We start from the raw sequence: 6,001 nt of genomic DNA on the forward strand, positions 1-6,001 counted from the left end.
TCGAACCAAGACCCAAAGGTGGGCGGGTTATTTCTACGGGTTTCTACGGGTAGTCAGTTATTGGTTCACGTCTTGTCGAACTACAAACTTGCGATCCAACTCTCACGCGAGGCAACAGACTAAACAACGTATTTAAACATGTGACATATTTACATTGCTAGTTGGCTTGCTTGGCAGAGATTAAGTGTCATATTTATCAGATACTGCTGACCCCATAACTAACTGTATCACAATTACAGTTACAATGTAGCTGCTGTGTGCTTGTGTGTAGTCATCATGTTGTGCTGCCACGGAAACGTATGCACACAGACGGAGAGATGGCTTTATTACCGTTTATTAATAGTGTGTAGTCAGTCATGATGTTGTGTTGTCACGGGCACATATGTGCACAGAGACAGGTAGGTTGATTTCCTTTAATGAATAGAAAATACAAAAATTACAGTTGTTTTATTGCTTGGTGATATGTTTAATTGAGCAAACACAAAGCTATTTAGCCATTTCAATTGGGAGCATAGGCATCGTGATAGGCAGAAAGGGTTGACTGGATGGATATAGGTGGCTTCAAGGTAAGAATCATGGATCTTTTTATTTTAACTCAATATTCACATCCAAACTACATCAAATAGTCAGGAGGCAGAGTTGAATGTATTAATATCTTTATTCTGTGGAAAGTGGTAAGCATAGAAGTATACTGTTATTGTAAGAAGCCACTGTTCCATGCACTCTTAGAAGAAATGGTTCCAAAGGGATTCTTCGGCTGTCCCCATAGCGGAAGCCTTTTTGGTTCCAGGTAGATCCCTCTGTGGAAAGGGTTTTACATGGAACCCAAATTCACTGTATGTTGTTTCCGAGATGTTACCTCTAACAAATTATCCACAAAAGCCTTTTTGAAAATGAAAGAATATATGCTAACTGAAATCCTTGCTATGACCATAACCTCCTACCCTAACATTAACCTAACACTTTTAAATCTCAACTTCAATAGAGAGTGAAATCAGATTGGGTATCCTAAGCATCCCACTTAGCATTTACATCCCCCTCTGGGTGTGTCTGAGGGGATGGCTGAGCTCCATCCCCTGCACGTCTGAAGTTTGCAAAAGTGCACCTGGATGTTCCACAGTGCTATTGGCATAATATTCTGTGGACAGATGAATCTACAGTTGCGTTGTTTGGAAGGAACACACAACACTATGTATGGAGAAAAAAAGGCACAGCACACCAACTTCAGAAGCTCATCACAACTGTAAAGTATGGTGGAGGGAGCATCATGGTTTGGGACTGCTTTGCTCCCTCAGGGCCTGGACAGCTTGCTATCATCGATGGAAAAATATATTCCCAAGTTTATCAAGACATTTTACAGGAAAATGTTAGGCTATCTGTCCACCAATTCAAGCTCAACAGAAGTTGGGTGATGCAAAAGGACAATGACCCAAAGCACAGAAATAAATCAACAACAGAATAGCTTCAACAGAAGAAAACATGCTTTCTGAAGTGGCCCAGTCTGAGTCCTGACCTCAACCCGATTGAGATGCTGTGGCATGACCTCAAGAAAGCAGTTCACACCAGACATCCCAAGAATATTTCTGAACTGAAACAGTTTTGCAAAGAGTCCAAAATTCCTCCTGACAGAAAACATTTGGTTGAGGTTATTGCTGCCAAAGGAGGGTCAAACAGTTATTAAATCCAAGGGTTCATATACTTTTCCCACCGTGGACTTTGAATGTTTACACAGTGTGTTCAATAAAGACATGAAAATGTATAATTGTTTGTGTGTTATTAGTTTAAGCAGACTGTTTGTCTATTGTTGTGAGCTAGATGATCAGATACATTTTACGACCAATTTATGCAGAAATCCAGGTATTTATAAAGGGTTCACACTTTCTTTCCACTGTACATGAAAGGGAACCTATACTCCTTACACCTTGCCTCTGAGATGAGCTTCCTGTTAACAACAATTATTACACCAAGGTACAGAAGTGCAACAGCAATACTTTTTCTACTGCTGGGTGGACATTAAGTTGTCAAATATGCACAGCTGCAACTTTTGTTGACTTCGTTTTTTATACATTTTCAAGGAATTGGCATCTAGTAACTGGGAAAGTATAGGCCAATGTCCAACCTCCTGCACCTTCACTAGCAGCTTCTGAGAGACTGAGAAGGAATGGAGAGAGAAGGGGAAAAAAGGGAAGTTAGATGACAATACACTGTTAAATATATCATGTCCATATCAATGTATCCTCTATAATATTCCGTACTGGCCGCAGGCCAGCAGTAGGTAGATTGCTTCTGCTCCATGCAGGTCAGTCTGCAGATCCAGGGTCATCAAATCAAACTTTATTTGTTACATGCGCCGAATACAACAGTACACCTTACCGTGAAATGCTTACTAACAAGTGCTCAAACAACAATGCAGTTCAAGAAAGAGTTAGGAAAATATTTACAAAAGAAACTAAAGTAAAAAATTATAAAAAGTAACACAAAACAACAATAACAAGGCTATATACAGTGGGAACCGGCACTGATTCGATGTGTAGGGGTACAGGTTAGTCAAGGTAATTTGTACATGTAGGTAGAGATAAAGTGACTATGCATAGATAATAAACAGCGAGTAGATAATAAACAGCGAGTAGCAGAAATATAAAAATTAATGGAGAGGGGGGTTGTCAATGTAAATAGTTTGGGTGGCCATTTGATTAATTGTTCAGCAGTCTAGGAGCTGTTTTTTGGTCCTAGACTTGGCGCTCCGGTACCACTTGCCGTGTAGTAGCAAAGAGAACAGTCTATGACTTGGGTGACTGGAATCTTTGAAAATTTTCTGTGCTTTCCTCTGATAGCACCTAGTATATACAGGTGAAGTCGGAAGGTTACATACACTTAGGTTGGTGTCATTAAAACTAGTTTTTCCCCCAAAAAAGTGAAAAGAAGTCACCCAAAAATTCTAGACCTCCACAAGTCTGGTTCATCCTTGGGAGCAATTTACAAATGCCTGAAGGTACCACGTTCATCTGTACAACAATAGTACGCAGGTATAAACACCATGGGACCATGCAGCCGTCATACTACTCAGGAATGAGACGCGTTCTGTCTCCTAAAGATTAATGTACTTTGGTGCAAAAAGTGCAAATCAATCCCAGAACAACAGCAAAGGACCTTGTGAGGATGCTGGAGGAAACAGGTGCAAAAGGTATCTATATCTACAGTAAAACGAGTCCTATATCGATATAACCTGAACGGCCGCTCAGCACGGAAGAAGCTACTGCTCCAAAACCGCCATAAAAAAAACAGACTACGTTTTGCAACTGCACATGGGGACAAAGATCGTACTTTTTGGAGAAATGTCCTCTGGTCTGATGAAACAAAATTGGCCATAAAGACCATTGTTATCTTTGGAGGAAAAGGGGGAGGCTTGCAAGCCGAAGAATACCATCCCAACTATGAAGCACGAGGATGGCAGCATCATGTTGTGGGGGTGCTTTGCTGCAGGAGGGACTGGTGTACTTCACAAAATAGATGGCATCATGAGGAAAGAAAATTATGTGAATATATTGAAGCAACATCTCAAGACATCAGTCCGGAAGTTAAAGCTTGGTCGCAAATGGGTCTTCCAAATGGACAATGGGCCCCAAGCATACTTCCAAAGTTGTGGCAAGATGGCTTAAGGACAACAAAGTCAAGGTATTGGAGTTGCCAACACAAAGCCCTGACCTCAATCCTATAGAAAATGTGTGGGCAGAACTGAAAAAGCTTGTGCGAGCAAGGAGGTCTACAATCCTGACTCAGTTACACCAGCTCTGTCAGGAGGAATGGGCCAAAATTCACCCAACTTATTGTGGAAAGCTTGTGGAAGGCTACCCAAAACATTTGACCCAAGTTAAACTATTTAAAGACAAAGCTACCAAATACTAATTGAGGTTATGTAAACTTCTGACCCACTGGGAATGTGATGAAAGAAATAAAAGCTGAAATAAATAATTATCTTTACTATTATTCAGACATTTCACATTCTTAAAACAAAGTGGTGATCCTAACTGACCTAAGACAGGGAATCTTTACTATGGCTAAATGTCAGGAATTATGAAAAACTGAGTTTAAATGTACTTGGCTAAGGTGTATGTAAACTTCCGACTTCAACTGTAGGTCCTGGACGGCAGGAAGCTTGACCCAAGTGATGTACTCGGGCTGTACGCACTACTCTCTGTAGCTCTACGGTTAGATGCCGAGCAGTTATAGGTGGTGATGAGCAATACCAGGCGGTGATGCAACCGGTCAGTATGCTCTCGATGGTACAGCTGTAGAACTTTTTGAGGATATGGGATCCATGCAAAATATTTTCAGTCAGCTGAGGGGGAAAATGTGTTGTCGTGCCCTCTTCACAACTGTCTTGGTGTGTTTGGACCATGATAGTTCGTTGATGATGTGGACACCAAGGAACTTGAAACTCTCGACTCGCTCCACTACAGCCTCGTCCATGTTAATGTGGGCATGTTCGGCCCGCCTTTTCCTGTAGTCCACGATCAGCTCCTTTGAGAGATGAAAGAAAAGAGAAGACTACCTTTACCCATGTCAACTAGATTGATGCATTCTCTCTATCAATTTATGACATTATTTTGGTGAGTAAGGGTTTATTTCATCTTCTAGGGCAACAAGTAATGACGGAAGAAAAGCTGCATGTATCTAATTATAGACAAGTTGGCTAACAAATAGACTACCAAAATGTTGGAAATTTTAACATGCCTATCTAAAAAGGCCTGTCAAAACATCTGACTGAACAGTGTATTTTCTATATTTGTGTGTTACGGTCAGATGTTCACTTTATCACATACAGTACTAGTCAAAAGTTTGGACACACCTACTCATTCCAGGGTTTTTCTACATTGTAGAATAATAGTGAAGACATCAAACTATGAAATAACACATATGGAATCATGCAGTAACCTAAAAAGTGTTAAACAAATCAAAATATACTTTACATTTTATATTCTTCGAAGTAGCCACCCTTTGCCTTGATGACAGCTTTGCACACTCTTGGCATCCTCTCAACCAGCTTCACAAAGAATGCTTTTCCAACAGTCTTGAAGAAGTTCTCACATGCTGAGCACTTGCTGGCTGCTTTTCCTTCACTCATCCCAAACCATCTCAATTGGGTTGAGGTCGGGTGATTGTGGAGGCCAGGTCATCTGATGTAGCACTCCATCACCCTCCTTCTTGGTCAAATAGCCCTTACACAGCCTGGAAGTGTGTTTTGGGTCATTGTTCTGTTGAAAAACAAATGATAGTCCCACTAAGCGCAAACCAGATGGGATGGCATATCGCTGCAGAATGTTGTGGTAGCCATGCTGATTAAGTGTGCCTTAAATTCTAATAAATCACTGACAGTGTCACCAGCAAAGAACCCCCACACCTCCTCCTCCATGCTTCACGGTGGGAACCACACATGCATAGATCATCCGTTCACTTACTCTGCATCTCAGAAAGACACAGCGGTTGGAACCTAACATCTCAAATTTGGACTCCTCAGACCAAAGGACAGATTTCCACTGGTCTAATGTCCATTGCTGGTGTTTCTTGGCTCAAGCAAGTCTCTTCTTCCTATTGGTGTCCTTTAGTAGTGGTTTCTTTGCAGCAATTCGACCATGAAGCCCTGATTCACGCATTCTCCTCTGAACAGTTGATGTTGAGATGAGTCTGTTACTTGAAGAATTTATTTGGGCTGCAATCTGAGGTGCAGTTAACTCTAATGAATTTATCCTCTGCAGCAGAGGTAACTCTGGGCCTTTCCTGTGGCAGTCCTCATGAGAGCCAGTTTCATCATAGCGCTTGATGGTTTTTGCGAATGCACTTGAAGAAACTTTCAAAGTCCTTGACATTTTCTGGATTAACTAACCTTCATGTCTTAAAGTAATGATGGACTGTTGTTTCTCTTAGCTTATTTGAGCTGTTCTTGCCATAATATGGACTTGGCCTTTTACCAAATAGGGCTATCTTCTGTATACCACCCCTA

The sequence above is a fragment of the Oncorhynchus kisutch genome, linkage group LG20, assembly GCF_002021735.2.
Source record: "Oncorhynchus kisutch isolate 150728-3 linkage group LG20, Okis_V2, whole genome shotgun sequence".
In the NCBI taxonomy this organism is placed as follows: domain Eukaryota; kingdom Metazoa; phylum Chordata; class Actinopteri; order Salmoniformes; family Salmonidae; genus Oncorhynchus; species Oncorhynchus kisutch.